Here is a 17568-nt window from a genome sequence, read left to right as displayed (position 1 = left end):
TTTCTGCTTCTCAGAGGCAACCTTTGAACTCCTTTTAGCTCACTCTTTGGCAGTCCCCTCTGTATCTCCATGTGACATGTGACATATAAGCATATGACCTCTTGGTGATTCAAACCCTTTTACATTACTTGTTGACTTCTTGCCAGGTCAGAAGAGCATTTCATCTTTTTCCTGTCACCACTACCACAGTCTGCACTCTCTCATTCATGTGGACACCTGCATGGATTCTCAGTCCTCTAAATACAGTTGTGTTGTAATTTTGGTTATAGCTATAGTCCATGTTTATATTACTTAATTGTTGTTCACACAGGAGACTTGTGATATGCCCTCTTGCATAACTTTTTGTTTCCTCTGGATCTAATAACTAGTTTCTCTTCTTTTAGATTTCTGTGCACTTATTATTAGTTCTACCCAATCTCCCCACCAACTTCTACATCTCATCTCAATACACTTGGTCACATCAGGTATTCTCTCAATTTCAATGTCCTGAAGCAATCTGTCCTGGAGCCTGTCACCTGCTCCCCCCTGGACTGAGTGCTCTGTGAACCTCTTGCCTGGTTCTTCTCTTGGGACTTCTTGGAAGCATGATTCTAGTGATTCCCTTTGCTTCCTGTTAGTGTTGTCTCCTCAGTTCATGGATTCTTTGTGTTCTTGTTTCTTGGTTTACTGTCTTTGGGGGAGTGGTTCATTCTCTGTTAGTCTCACGAGAAGCAAAATGTTTTCAGTTTTCTCTGTCTCCAGTTTTCTGAAATTTCATGTTGATGTGCCTTGGTATGGATCACTCTCCATGCATTGTCAAGGATATTGTGTGGACCCTTAAAATCTGAGAATGTGTTTTGGTGACTTACTGAACATTTTTTCTTCCTCCTTCAATTTTTTTGTTACCTAACTTGAATCTCCAGAATTGCAGAAGTGATCCTTAATTTTAAAAAATCTATCTATACATATATAGGTATGTGTATATATGTATATGTGTATATATGTGTGTGTGTGTGTGTGTGTGTGTGTGTGTATCTTTTTATTTTCAAGTTCTTTTTCTTTACTTGATTTCTAGGAAATTTTTTTACCTTCATCTTACAAACCATATTTTTTTTGCATTTTATATGTTATCATACCTTAATTGCCAATAGTTTTTTTTGTATATATATTCCATTTTGTATTATCTTCTTTGTTCCTTGGATTCAATGTTTATTCTTAATCCTTTAAAAATTTTAATGATAGTTTAGAGAATATTTTTCCTTCTCTCTACTTAATCTCTTGTCTCTTTTCCTCTTTCAAATTTGTTGTTGTTGTTTTCACTGTCTTCTGTTTTGGCAGATCTGTCTGAGATGCCTCATGATCCACACCTGTCTGTTTATGTATAACAGTAGTGTACAAAGCCCTTGGAGGCACTGAGCGCTTGATAGCACACATTCATGGGAGCAGATCTCTGCCTGTGACAGAACTGTTTGAGTGACTCCAGATATCAGTATCATAACTTTTTCCTTCCAGGCTTTTAGTGTCTGCAGAGAAGTTTCTTTTAGTTCCTGCTTGAAAAGTCGAGGCCTGGCTGCTGCATTTTAGATGCTGAAAAAGAGAAGGGCCTGAAGAGTCTGACATCCAATGTGTAAGTCCTTCTCTTTACCCTCCCCTCCTTTCCCTGTCATTTTGCAGTTTCTGTCTCCTGATTGGACCACACTGTTGCAGTCACTCTGCCTTTGGTTAAAACCCCCACCCCATTCCCTAGTCAGGGATCCTGGAGTTTACTTAACCAGTGAATAGTCTCCAGTGTTTTGGCTGAAGTCTGGGGCATTTCCTGTCAACTTCTTCAACAGAACAGTGATCCTGTCCTTGCCCTCCAAGGCAGCTAGTGCCCCTGCATCTAGAGCCTTTGTGGGCTTCTTCGGTGGAAAGCATGTTGCTTTTGTGCTGTCCCCAGTGCCTGCTTCTGCTTCTGCTTCAGCTTCAGGTTCTAAGAGAGCTCTTAGTCATCCACCCATGTTCCAGCTTCTAGAATCTTCCCTGTAGTCTCTTCTCCCATTTTTTCATCCTTGGATTATGCCTGTTAAATAATCCTTTTACTTTGGTTTTGCTAGAGTTTGGGGAGGGAGCCTGGGCATCTGTTCAATCTGTCATCCTTCCCTGGTTTTCTCTTGTGTTTCTTAGAACCTACTCACCCTGCACATATTCATTGGATGCCTCCTAAGTGTTGGGTACTATTTACACACTTGGGATTCATCAGTGAACAAAAAGAATATCCTTTTCAATTATGGAACTCTCATTCTAATATATGTGTGGGGTTATAAAGATAATATTAACCTATATTTAGATTACAATTAGCATTGGATAGGCAGTTTTAAAAGTACTGTGAAAAAAATTGCAGAGGAAATAGGGATTCTGGAGGAATAGGTAGAGATAGGCTACAGTATTTAATAGAATGGTCAAAGTAAACATCAATGAGGAAGTAAAATTAGAGCAAAGTCTTGAAAGGTTTGCAATTGTGTGTGTGTATTGCGTGTATGTGTGTGTATATATACACACACACACACACACACACTATATATATATATATATACATATATATACATATGTATACATACTCATATTCCCAATAGGATGTGTTTGTATGTATTTTCTATAACTTTTCTCCTTCTCTTTCTCCTGTAGTTTGAAGTTAAGCAGTGATTTCTCTTTGTTTTGAGCCCTCATTTCACCTACTATATCATTCTCCAAGGGATCTGGTAGCCCCAACTGCCTGTGCCTAAATGGATTTTGAACTTGGATGCTGATTTTCTATATTACTTTTGGAAAGATGCCACTCCTGAATCCCAGTTTCTCATTTCTATGATAGGAAGAATGGTAAGCTGGTGGACCTCATTCCTTTCCTGGAAGATAGGACCAAAAGCCATCAAAGATTAAAAAATTACAATGTGTTCAAATGTATTTTTTAAGGACAACTGAGTAACACAGTCCATATTATTTTGGCAGAGATAAAATATTCAACTTATCTTAGACTTTAGTTTTACTTTGGAGTATATTGAGGTAAACTGACTTGATCTTACAATTTCCATTCACTGTACCTCACACCCTTCACACACTCGTTCAGCCTGCTATTCTGTTCAGGGTCATAAGCAAAGGCACTAAGGTTTGAGTGTTTACATTCCCAGTCCTATGCTGGTACTTCAACTATTGATAGTCACAACAGCCTGATGAGACATGAGTTACTAGCCTTATTTTAAAATAATCAAACTGAATTTCAAGAAAGCAAATTACTGACCTAAGTCACACTGCTAATAAGTGACACAGGCAGAATTCAAACTACACCAGCTAGAACCCTGAGCATAAGTTCTTATTGCACACCACATCACTTTCCTAGGGGAGTTACCCAGAGTGGCATTCCAGAGAGTTTTGTGATTCATCAAATGCATAGATACTTTCTTAGAAGAATTTCTGCAACATAAGCAATTTTACTTAAAGATAATAAAATGAAATCCTCTTTTATGTAGTAGGCGTATTGGTCTAGGTTGCACAGAGGAAAATTAATAAGATATATTTATATCTATATTGAGAGAGACGGAAGGAGACTGGGAGGGTTGAGTGTAGTGACACACATCTGTAATCCCAGTGACTTGGGAGGCTAAAGCAGGAGGATCATAAGTTCAAAATCAGCATAGGCAACTTAGTGAGACCCTATCTCAAAATTAAAAATAAAGCAGGACTGGGAATGTAACTCAGTGGTAAAGTGCTCAACCCCCAGCACCAAAACAAAAAATTTCACTTATATAATTATATGGAGACAGAGAAATCAAGATCTTCATTTGGCAAGCTGGAACCTAGGGGAGCCAATGATGTCAATACTGTTCCAAGTTCAAGACCTGAGGACCAGGAGGATCAATGGCATAAGTTATAATCTGAGTCTGAGTGTAAAGGCAGAAGACTGATGTTTCAGCTCAAAGGTAGGCAGAGAGAAATAATTCTTTCTTACTTATATTTCATTGTCTTCAGACTTTGAATAGATTGAATGAGGTCCACCACATTAGGGAGGATAATCTCTTTTTTTTTTTTTTCAGTCTGCTGATTTAAATGTCAATCTTAGGCAGACACACCATCACAGATACACAGAAATAGATTTAACCAAATATCTGGACACCACATGCCTCAGTCTAGTTTACATAAAGTAAGATAAATCCTCTTAATTAGTTTAGGAAATTCATTTCTTTAAAATAAACAATTAGAAAAAAGCATAAGTATACACAATGTGAGCACTTTATTGAATTTGTGTATCTGTTGGACATTGTGTTATCTTTATAAATTTTTTAAAACCAGTTGGAGACATTCATTTAACAGAATTATAAAGTAGGAGCACCTGGGATGAGGCTGAAGGGTTAGAAGACAATTCTGATCCTTTCCTGTCACTTTAACAACTGCCAAAAAGAATTTTCAACTCCAAGGATTTTATTTTTACTTCCTGATATGTTAAATTACATGATTGTGGGGTTTATTTTGTTTTTTATTTTTGGAGTGCTAGGGATTGAACCTGGGACTTCACACATGCTAAGTACATGTTTTCCTGTGCTACATCCCCAAAGATATTTTAAAACAAATAATATGGTAGAAGTCTAACTTAAAATCTCCAAGTCCCAGTACCTTCCATTTATCTTTTATTCATAGATTTCAAATAAATTTTATTGAATTTGTTCTTCCTACTCATCAAATGGGAGTGCTATATGAATTATTAATATACTGAATCTACTTTATACTGAATCTACCTTCTGTCTAATTTGATACTTTGAGAGAGTCACACCAAAGGGGCTTTTGCCCTCTTTTTGCCTCATTGTTATCACGCCAACATGAGGGCATCGGTCAGGCAAAAGTATAACCCTGCACTTTCCATGTTAATTTTTTCTGTATATTTTATGTATAATACAAAAAGGAGTCCTTTAAATAGAAACATTCCTGGGACATTTATGCATATGCATATATATGCACACATACATGAATGAGAGGTGGATGAGTGAACAGAAACATAAAGACAAATCTAATAAAGTTAGTAATTCTTTCAAAAATTTTTACCTAGATTCTCAAATATCACAATGTAAGACATCAGAAAAATATGATTCAGTTGGCATATGATATTTTCCAAAATGCATCCATTGCTAAAAAAGGAAATATACTTTCTGTATTTGTAAATATTATTCAATCATGATAATGATAGAGTTCAAGTGTTTTCATCTAAATAGAACCTCTGAAGAACAGAATTGCAACTATTATTTTATATTTATTGAATTGCATTGAATTGATTTATTTAATCCACACCTATGAAATGTCTCCAGTGGGCCTGCCATTGTGCCAGACATTGGAAATACAAAGATATGTAAGACATGGGCCTTGTCCCCAAACAGAAAATCCAGTAGGCTAGTTAGAGAAATTGGCCCTTTTGAATGACCAGTCCTCTAAACCCAGATCCCATGGAATAGCCTACATTTTGCTCTCCCATTTGGAATGTTCTTTCTGACCACAGATTGCTAGCTTAATGAGATGAATTCAGTGTATGGGTTCTGGACCCAGACTGCCTGGTTTTGACTCCAAGTTCTAGTACTTCCTTTTGTGGAGTATCCTGAGCAAATTATTTAACTTCTCTTTGCTTCAGGTCCTTATCTGTAAAATTGAGATAATAATGTCACATATATTACAGTTTTTTAATGATAATTAAATGGAATAATACATGTGTAAAGTGTTTAGAACAACACCTGGCACATACTAAATAAGCACTCAATAAATATCACCTATTATTTAGCTATTATTGTAGAACACATACATGTTCTTTGTTTTAGACTGTGTTGCAAACATACTTACTTTGGAAATTTTTATATGCAGTTTTGACTTAATCAAAGAAAGCTTTGTAGAAGATGTAAATTTAGGACCAATGTAAAGGCTCAAAACTAAATATCCCCAGATAAGGAATAACATAATAAATGGTCAGGAGGCAAGTCTAGGAAAACCAGACAAAGTGTGATGATTTGAAGACAGATGAAATTAAAAAGAAATACTGAGATAATATAGTTAAGAATTATTTCAGTTTTAGAAATGAATGTAAGTTTCCTGTAAGAAAACCTAATAGGTTATAAAGAATTTAAAGGAAGAGGAGGTTTTTCAAGATGGCAGAATAGAGGAGGTTGCTTCCTGGCTGCTCTATGGAGTGAAACCAAGAGAGCAAATAGATAGCTTCTCAGCAAGGTGGGAGAGCAAAACAAAACAAAAAACAAACAAAAAAAGGGACTTCATTGGAATATAAAACTGGACATTCAAAGCAGATTGGGGACTCAGGAGTTTGGACATAATAAAATAAGGAAGAAATCCCCAGCAGCCCAGCCACTGCCCTGTGCCCTGAGCACAGTGGAGGGTCAAGGGAATGAAAGGAACCCGCATTTTTGGGAGGCCTGAGGCATGTCTCGGTATGGAGCATTTAGAGATCAAGGACATTGCCCAGCAAACCTGAAAGACTTGATGGACGATAACCATGTGTGGGGAAAGAAGCCACCATCTCTCTAGGCAGCATGCAGAAGACAAAGTTTGCAACTGCTGTGTGGGGGCTGGCAGCTGAGGGGGCCAACTCCTGGAAAACCCAAGTTTGGCCTGAAATACATGCCCAGGAAACACATTGTGTGCTGAAGTGATCTGGTTCTACCCCTTCCCTTCCAATCCAAATGCTTGCAGGACCGACTGAGAGAGATGCATGTGGCCAGGAACTCAGAACCGTGGGAGTGGGAGAGATTATTGGCAGACTAAACCTGAGACCAGGAAACATGGGGACTTAGCATTGAGTCCCCTACCACCAAGTGGAACCCAGGGAAGATCCCTGGGGTACAGTCTTCCAGTGTGAACCAGCAAGTATTGGGTGCTGGGGATGTGCTGATTTAAAATCCCCATAGCAGTTGGCATTCAGCAAAGAGCCTGGAGCCCACCTAAGCCTAAATCCTGCCTCCAGAAATTCTGTTTACGGGATTACCTTTCTCATTCCAGCAATTCAGAGGGTGGACACCCCAGACAACCCCACCTAAAACTGCTGAGAAGAGAAACTGAGACTCTTTTGAACTCCAATGGAAAGAATTCTTTAACTTTTCATCAAGATTTTTAAAAAATTCTTTTTTTCTGTTTATTGTGATGTTAATGGTACATGGACATTTATATATATTTGTATGTTTTTTTCCCTCAATTCTAGCATCTTGAAGCCAGTTATTTTTCATGGATTGGTTTTTTGCGAATTTGGATGTTTGACTAGTATAATTTGGTTTTGTTTTATATTCTTTTATTTTTATTTTTAATTGAAAAAAAATTTACTTTATATATGTTTTTTATCCTGCCTATTTCCCTTGATTCTCTTTTCTTCTGCTAATACCAATCTCTATTGTTCTCTCTTTCACTTTACTTTTAAATTTCATTTTAATTTAATTTAAAATTCCTTTAAATTTTTACTTTTTCTTCACTCCTCCTCCCTCATAATCATCCCATCTTATATCACTTCTGTTCTCTCTCTGTCCATGATTTGAAATTATAAATCGTTTTGCAAGCTTGCTGGTTTTTTTTTAAATTTTTTTAGCTTTATTTATTTAAATTTATTTTTATTGTAAACAAATGGGATACATGGAGTAACAGCACACCATTTGCATATTCATACATTTACCTAGAGTAATGATGTTTGATTCATTCCGTTATTTTTTTTTCTTCCCCCTCACCCCTCCCACCTCTCTTTTCCCTCTATACAGTCCCTCCTTCCTCCATTCTTGCCCCCCTCCCACCCCCCATTATGTGTCATCATCCGCTTATCAGTGAGATCATTCACCTTTTGGATTTTTGAGATTGGCTTATCTCACTTAACATGATATTCTCCAATTTCATCCATTTGCCTGCAAATGCCATAATTTTATTATCCTTTATAGCAGAGTAATATTCCATTGTGTATATATACCACAGTTTCTTTATCCATTCATCAATTGAAGGACATCTAGGTTGGTTCCACAGTCTGGCTATTGTGAATTGAGCAACTATGAACATTGATGTGGCTGCATCTCTGTAGTGTGCTGATTTTAAGTCCTTTGGGTATAGGCCGAGGAGTGGGATAGCTGGGTCAAATGGTAGGTCCATTCCAAATTTTCTAAGGAATCTCCACACTGCTTTCCAGAGTGGCTGCACTAATTTGCAGCCCCACCAGCAACATATGAGTGTACCTTTTTCCCCACATCCTCTCCAACACCTATTGTTGTTTGTATTCTTGATAATCGCCATTCTAATTGAGGTGAGATGGAATCTTAGTGTAGTTTTGATTTACATTTCTCTTATTACTAAAGATGGTGAACATTTTTTCATATGTTTGTTGATTGGCAAGCTTGCTGTTTTTATTGTAGGTAATAACTGATCATATTTCTGTTTATTGTGATAATTAATATTGTAGAACTCATAGTAGGAAATATTTGGTTTAATACTGTATATTGTTTGCATTGGTTGGTGTTATTATTTGTCTCCCCCAAACAGTAAAATACTCAAAATCTTCAGGGACACTATAAGTCCACAGGGTAGAAACTGTACTGCCTCAGATCCATACTTAGATGGGTAGACACACAATGACATGAAAAAGCAAGGGAACAAACTGATCCAAATAAACCAAGATATCATAATAACAGAGTCCATTAACACCACAGTGGAAGAAATGTCAGAGAAGGCATTTAGAATGTACATAGTTAAATTGATCTGCAAAGTAAAGGACTATATAAGAAATTAAATCAGAGAAAATACAGGAAGTGAAAGATCACATCAATAAAGAGGCAGAGATTCTGAAAAAAAAAAAAAAGCAGAAATCCTTGAAATGAAGAAAACAATAAACCAAATTAGAAATTCAATAGAAAGCATCACCAACAGACTAGACCACTTGGAAGACAGAACCTCAGGCAATGAAGACTAAATATATAATCTTAAAAATAGAATTGACCATGGAGAGAAGCTAAGAAACCATGAACAGATCATCCAAGAATTATGGAATAATATGAAAAGACCAAATTTAAGATTTATCAGGGTAGATGAAGGTGCAGAGATACAAACCAAAGGAATGCGCAATCTTTTTCAATGAAATATCAGAAAATTTCTCAAATATAAAGAATGAAATGGAAAATCATATACAAAAGGCTTACAGGACCCCAAATGTACAAATTACAACAGATCCACATCAAGGCACATTTTAATGAAAATACCTAGCATATAGAATAAGGATAGAATTTTAAAGGCTTCGAGAGAAAAATATCAGATTACATATAGGGGAAAACCAATGTAGATCTCAGTTGATTTCTCAACCCAGACCCTCACAGCTAGGAGGTCCTGAATAACATGTAACAAAGTCTGAAAGAAAATGGATGTCAACCAAGAATCCTATATCCAGTAAAATTAAGCTTCAGATTTGAAAGATGAAATAAAAACCTTCCATGATAAACAAAAGTTAAAAGAATTTGCAACTAGAAAACTTGCACTACAGAACATTCTCAACAAAATATTCCATGAAGATTAAATGAAAAAAGGAAGAGTGTGTGGTCAAAGCAGAGAGAAATAAAGGAATCCACCTGACATGTAGTGATTTAGAGTTTACACCTATGTGGTTTTGCCTAATATCTTATGTAGCACTATTCTAGCTAACTGAAGCACACCTATGGTCATGTATCTTACCTGCTCAAGAGCCTACAAGAATTCTCCATGAACTAAATAGACAATATCTAAATTCCTCGGACTAGTATTTTGCAGCCCTACCATAATGTGAGCACAATTAACTTTCAAGAACTTTTCATGAAAAACTAATTACATATAATTATATACCTAAATAATACAAGGTACTGTTTTATAGCATTTCAACCTTTACATAAAAGAATGGGAATTCTCCTATTACTTTGGTTTTTTTCCCTACTGAATATTATATTTATAAAATTCTTCCACATTGATACATTCATAATTACCCATTCCATCCTTTGGTTGATGGACATTTAGGTTATTTCAACTTTTGCTATGATTATTCTATATTCTTTATTTGTGTGCAAGAATTTCTCTAGAATTCAAATTTCTGGAGCACAGGATATGAGCATATGTAACTTTATTAGATGTTGTGTTGATATATTGTTTTCCAAAACAGTTGTACCAACATGCGGTCTCACCAGCAGTGCATAGAAGCATTCACTTCTCTACTTTCTCACCAACACTTGATACCGTCATACCTACCACACCCACTCACCAACCTACTTTTGTAGCTTTAATTCCCTCTATTCTCCTTTTTGAATTGTTCATTCAGGTAAATTGTAATACTCATTGACTCCTAAAATGTTCTGTAAATGACTTCCCTGTTCCCAGGATATTTATTGAGTAGTTGCCCCTATCAGAAACCCTGCTAAATATTAGGGAAACAAAAATGAGAGGGCATGGTCCCTGCCCTAAAGGAATTTATAGTTTCCTGGAAAGACAGATTAACAAAGATAGTATGTTCAAACCATAGAATGCCTGAAGGCAGAAGCAGCAGGAGAGTCACCTCATTTGGGAATAACAGAAAGGACAAGAGGGGAGAGTCAGAGAAGACTTCACGGAGGAGGAAGTTGGACTCTGCTCTCACCCCTGCAGTTTCCTCTGCCTGAAAGATCCTTCCCTCTCATCTTGTCCTGTTCCTGCTCAGTTCAAAGGCCAGCTCCCCACACAATGTCCCAGTCACTCCAGGAACATACTTTGCACTTTTCTTCTGGCCTGTCTCCTATCACATTGTCTCACATTGTAGATATTTGCCTGTGTGCAATTAACCTCCTCTACTAGATTTTAATCTCATCAATGGAAGGTGCTGCCCTCTTACTTGTCTTCATATCTCCCACACAGCCTTGAATATGGCTGACACACAGTGCTTGTTGAATGAAAGATTAACACAGGGCAGAGGGGACTGCATCATTGCTTCCCATTCTCCCAGATACTTGAATCTCCAAACACATTAAGTACTTGCTAAATTGAATTACTATTTGCTATTGCCCAAGTAACAGAAGATTTTAAAACAACAATAACAACAACACTCTTCTTAAAGTTATCTCTCCTGGTCCCTTGGTGCAATAAACATATTCTGATTTTTAAAGTCATCTACTCTAGTGCAGGCCATATAGCCCACCTAGTAGAGTGCCTGCCTCTCATGCTGGAGGCCTGGGTTCGAATCCCCAGCACGGTGGGATTGTGGAAATAACAAACAAACGAAAGTCATCTACTCTAGTAAAATAAACATATTATGAAACATTTTATCAAGGCCAATTTACAGGAGTGGCTCTAATTTTGTTTCCTGCTTCTTTAATAAATGCTACATTCTCATTTTCAGAGATCTAGACAGCGTCAATCCAGAACCACTGTACCCATCAGCAGAATGAAAAACACTACACACCTGCCTGCTGCAGCAGTGGAAGGAGACAGGAAGCAGTCAGGGCTTTGGAAGCTGGTGCCTTATATGCTCTTTATAGAAGGGGTCCTCCCTTTCTTTCTTAGTGTGGGGGGTAATCAAAGGCTTTGAGTGTTTTAACAGATATAATGAGTTTGTAAAGAGTTTGTTAAGGGCCACGCACCATGGTGCATAACTGTAATTCCAGTGGCTCAGGACACTGAAGCAGGAGAATTTCAAGTTCAAACGCCAGCCTCAGCATCTTAGCAAGAACCAGTCTCAAAATAAAAAATAAAATGGGCTGGAATGTGACTGAGTGGTAAAGTACCTCTGGGTTCAATCCCCATAAATAAATAAATAAGCTGGGCACAGTGGCGCATAGCTCCCAGCAGCTCCGGAGGCTGAGGTAGGAGGATTTCAAGTTCAAAGCCAGCCTCAGCACCTAAGCAACTTAGTGAGGCCCTGTCTCTAAATCAAAAATAGAAAGAGCTGGAGATGTGGCTCAGTGGTTAAACACCTCTGGGTTCAATCCCCAGTACCAGAAATAATAATAATAATAATAATAATAATAATAATAATAATAATAGAAAGGACTGGGGATGTGGCTCACTGGATAAGCTCCTCTAAGCTCAATCCCTAGTACCTTAAAAAAAAAAAAAAAGTTTATTAAGGTCCTGGTAAGTAAACTCAAGTTACAAATACTCAAACTTACAGAGGTGTTATAGCTTATTCTTGGTCTTAGTCCTACTGAGAGCACAGACACCAATAGAGGGACTTAGCAGTTGAACAGGGCAGTAGCTATTGATTGACTACACGGGGGATAGTTACAGGGCACCCACTGCATGTCAGACAATTGTCCAAAGTAAACGCCTAACCCCCTATGGAAACAGGGGGTTTGATTTTTCTCCAGAATTCTGTGAGAAGTATATACTAGCCCTCAACTCCAGGCCTAAGTGGTTGAATTATACATCCCCTGTGTTAGAAAACTAGCCTGTGTCCTTCCCAGATTTAAGGTTGGCAGAAGGTAGAGGAGACACTGAAGACATCCAAGGGCCTGAAGATGTTGTCCCCTGTCACTCTAGTCACCTGGACATACCTGAGACAGCTGGGTTTGGAATCAAAGTTCACTAACAGGTCTACCTGGGGAGCCTCTTCAAAAAGTGTTCTTTATTAAGAAGGAAAAGAGGCCAGGATTCGCATATTCTAGTAGGAATGCTATGATTTCCTTCATGAGGGAATTCCATTTACATATGTAGTCTTAGGATCAAACTGTGAAAAAGGCAGAAAAGATTCTCTTCCTGAAGACAGTAGCATAACAACTGAAATAATTTTAATTTTCCTTTAAGATTCCACAGAAATTTCTTTTTGAAATTTAAAGTTTAGTTGCAGGAGATTGGAAGGAAACATGCAGGAGCTGACTTGCTTGGCTCTCAGGACAAGGCCCTGTACTCCACATGAGGATAACACTTCTGAGCCACAGGCCTCAGAGGGAGGGTGAAGGGCCTTCTGACATTCCTGGGATGAGGATGGGGAATGTCCCAGACAGTGGCAGGTCCTGAGACTCAGTGGGGTTCGCTGGTGCTGCTCAGAGGACAGAAGCACAGCTTAGAGCAGGAATGGATGGGAGCTGCCTCTGCTGCTGTCAGAAGCTCCTCCTTCCCATTTGGTGAGACTTGGACTTCCCTGTCAGTCTCTGCATACTTGCCCACCCCATGCTCCCTCTGGGAAGAACCCCAGACCCCTCACAGTCCTGAGCTTGCTATAACCTGGACGGCTTGCATTCATTTATTTTGGCTTCAGAATCTTTGCTGTTTCTCTCTCCTCTGCCCTGGTAAATTAAAAGAATGAGTCAATAAAAGAAAAAGATACTGGTCCTCTGATACTCTTTCAGTATCAATGAAAGTCATACTTTCTAATTTTTTTATATTCATCTAGACAAAGCTAATACTAATTTAAAAAATCCTATATTTGTAATTCATGTGATCACAATTAAATCCAAATTGAGGTAAAGTATCCAATTCAACTTCAGTTAGACTGTGCTATGTAAAGATTTCAAAACTGACAGGTGACAGTGGAATGCTTCCTTTGTTCGGCTGAATGTCCCTCTTCCCAAAGTCTCAAAATTTTAAAATCCTGGGCTCTTTGAACTAGAAGGGACCTGTGTCTATGTGACTGTCCCTCAGTTTTGTCACCTTTAAAATTATCCCTTTTAATATGAAGTTAAGTCCTGGGTACAGCCAAAATGTTTTGGGTTACCTCTTTGTATCCCAACAACCTGAGATTGTTTGAGTTCATGGGTGTGACTGGAAAAAGTACCCACTGTGACCAACAGCTCTTTCCTCACCCTACACTGCTCTCATGCTGTTTCTAATGAATAAAACATAGTCACATGACATCTTGTACTTTTCCTTTATTCAGCTTCTGCTGAGAGTCCCTCCTTTGAGCAATCAAAGAAATGCCCACCATAAGTGGTTAGCAATGATGAAAGAGGGATGACAAAGCTCCTGAACTTGCTGAAGCATGGGATGGGACCCCTTTACCTTTGGGATGGCCAGGAAAACTCTTGGACTCTAGGTGTATAAAGTAGTCTGCTTCCTTCTTTAACAAGCTTATTACTTTCCAGGACAAATTTCCATTACTTTCTTTTTCTAGGAACGAGTGACTATGTTTCCTGTCAGGATGTAAGAAGGGAAAAAAGGAAAGAAAAGAAGGATGAAAAAGAAAACGCTATTCCCAATGTTATTAAATTCACTTTTCAGAAATATACAAACTGGCCCATTTGAACATTTGAACTTTGAGTATATTGAACATGAATCTTGTTTTTTGTAGAACAAGTTGAATCACTCTGAAGATTGAGAGTAATGAAGGCTAGTCTGGTCAGCTCTCTGAGATAGTGACATGCCCATCCTGAGATGTGGAGGGGACTTGGGGTTGCTCTAACCATGTCAGGCCATCTCCAGTTACAGACATTTGGCTCTAAACTGACTGCTTGGCACATGCTGGTTGTTTCCATAGCTTAATTATTCAAGTGCCAACTTGAATTATGAAATATTTGCCAGAAATTTATCATATTGTGACAAAAGACTAGAGAGGCCCAGAAGGCTTTTTAAATGCTACTTTCCTAATCCCACTTTTTAGAATAATCAGGTAGAAAACAAAGTCACTAGGGAGATTTTCAATGGGTCTGCCCTGTATTTGAGGACCCCAATAAGAGAATAAAAGAAAGCCCACAGACATGGGTTTATAAAGCCAGTAACAGACTGTTAAATAAAAGAAAGATAAATCCTTTTTACTTACCTTGCCTCATATGTCTTCCTAACCTTGAAGATTAGGCTCAGAATTCCACAGCAGAAAGTGATAGGATAAGTAGAGCTGGCCCTCACGCCTGGCCTCTATTCCCTTCATCCCCCCACCCCAGTGCTGCCCACTAGCAAGGTTCTCATGTGAATATTGTAGCTCTTATTTAAGTTCCAGTCGCCCCCACCTTTTAAATTATCACCTCCTCTTGTCTGGTGAGGTGTGCATTGGGGTGCATTATCCTCTTGATAGAACAGACCTTGAGAAGATCACACAGGCTCTGAGAGTTATTTGGGGGTACATTTTGGCAAGACATTTTGGAGTTCCAGATTCCTAGCCTAGAAGGGAGTGAACTCAGATTCAGAATGGACACATCTCCTGGTCCTACCGATGGTGCCATCTGTCAGAAGATAGACAGAGGGGGTCTAAAACTGGAGGTTTGAAGTCAGAGCTCCTCTGGTCTGGGCCTATATGCATACTTACATTCAATTTTTTTCATTGCTTTTATTAAAGTAATGCATATTCATAGAGCAGACCTAATAGTGAAGATGAGTTTCTAATGGGAAGAAGCACTCCCTGACCTAACAATGATTTCTCAGAGGAATTTCTTTCAACTACCAGCTTCTCTGGTTTTTATCTCAAAAACCCTAGAGCATGTTTTTTCCTCTATTTATTGAGCTTGGATATTACCTTCTTTTAGATAAATAATCCCAAACTCTAGAAAGTTCCAAGTATGATAAAAATAACTTCTCTTTTTCTGAACCATTTGAAATTAAGTGGCCAACCTGGGATCCACACTCCTGCCCCCATCTGTGTTCTTTGGGTTTATTTCCAATAAGCAAGGGCACCACAGCACAGCAGCTATGTCCTCAGAACCCAGGCCATTGTCCCAGGAATGGAATCCAATTGGGAATCATGCTCTGCATATCCGTATTATGTCACTTCACGTCCCTTCAATCTAGAACCATCTCTTCTTATCTTGATCATGATACCTTTGGAGATGAAAGGCCACTTATTTTTCAAGTGTTTCTCAATTGGTGTTTGTCTAATATTTCCTCACAGTAAGATTTGGCTTATATACCTTTGGCAGGAACATCGCAAAAGTGCTGATATGGTATCGCCATTGCATCCTACCAGGTGACACATGATTTTGATTTGTCTCATATCTGGGAATATTAATTTTCCTCACTTGATAAAGGTTGTGAAGGAAGGATATTTAACAGTCATTCTGTAAGAAGAAACCTTGATACTATTGAAATCTCCTGATCCACACTAAATGGACACCTTCCTCATGGCATGTGGGATATTACACCACGTACCATACTTCACGTGGGTGCTATCTGGGCCCACTCAAGCTCCAGCACCCAGTAACTGGCAGCCCCCTGCATGAGGAACCCTTATCTGCTTAAATAACAGCACCTCATTCTAGACATTTCTGATCCATCTTGCTTACCTAATGTCATTTGGATTGAAATTTTTTGTGAGGGGAAGGGAGGAATAAGGTAGCAGGGGAGGGAATAGAGATAATAGCAAAGGGAAGTAAAATAGATGAAGATGAAGGGAAGAGAAAGAACAATATTTATTTTCTTTTATTAAGGGGAATATAGAAAACTATAGAAAAAGTATGAATTTATGATAATTCCACAAAAAGAAAGAAAATACTTCTCTTAAATCTGAAAATTATAGAGAATAATGATTTAAACTAACTTTTAATTATTGTTCTTTTTCCTTGTTGGTAAGATAAGCTCACATTGTGATATTCTTTAAATATGAAAAACCGAGACAGGTGTTTCTCTGTGTCCTGTGGTAAAGGGTTTGCTGACCTAGGATGAAACACTTTCAGGGTCAAGTCTGTGGTCATCTTGTCTCTACTACCTTTTTCTGGTGAGCTCCTGCCTCTGGTTTAGAAATGATAGGTAGAGGCAGCGCCTACACAGTGTGATTTCAGGGTTGTTGCGAAGTCCCAAATACCTGCTGGGGAAAAACATCTCTCATTGATCTGGCACATCTACACTCTCCCCTTCTGCATACTCTGAAATTCCTATGCTTTGTCATCCATTCTGTGAAGTAAACAGACAAAACACACCCCTAGAATACAACTCCCAGAAAAATCCTTATTATAATGCACATCGGTTGCCTAAAAGACAGCAGTCCTTTACACATCTCCTATTGAAGATTTATGCATCCAGTTCAAGGAACAAATCCCTGTTGAAAACCCCCCTGGGTCAGGTTCTGCTAGAGAGATGGCAGTGAAACAGACAGACATGGCCTTGTCCTCAGGGAGCATCCTAGCATGAATATGATGAAAGCACAGGGTGGGAGAGAGCCTGATATAGGGGGCTAGCCTGGTAACCTTCTGGACACTTGAAAAAATGGGAATTAACTAAGCGAATGGTTAGTGGGAGAAGGGATGGGAAGTGCTCTAAGCAGAGAGAAAGGAATATTCTCAGGCTCTAACAGTGGAGGATGGTGGGAATAGAGACCAAGGAGGAGGGATGACCAGAGAGGAGGTAAGGACTTAAGTAGGGAGGGGCTGGGTCCCAGAGGGCCTTCAAGGTCATGATAAGAACACTCTATCCCAAGGGCAGTAGAAATCAATGAAGTGTTTCAACAGGGAGGTGGCATGCAGGATTGTAATTTCAAAGACCAATATGGATGTATTCCTGTCAATGGACCACAGGGACAAGTGTCAACCAGCAGGGAGGTGGTTTCAGTGGACTAAGTGACAGATTTCTGATGGTAGTGGAGTGGAATGAAGAAGACAAATGGAAGAGAAACTTAGGAGTTAGAATTGATAGGATTTGATGATTCGATACAGGAGTGAGGAAGAGTCCAGGAGGGCTTTATCTTTTCTTTGGTAG

Source organism: Sciurus carolinensis, chromosome 5 (genome assembly GCF_902686445.1).
Source record: "Sciurus carolinensis chromosome 5, mSciCar1.2, whole genome shotgun sequence".
NCBI lineage: Eukaryota > Metazoa > Chordata > Mammalia > Rodentia > Sciuridae > Sciurus > Sciurus carolinensis.
Note: the sequence above shows the minus strand (reverse complement) of the source record.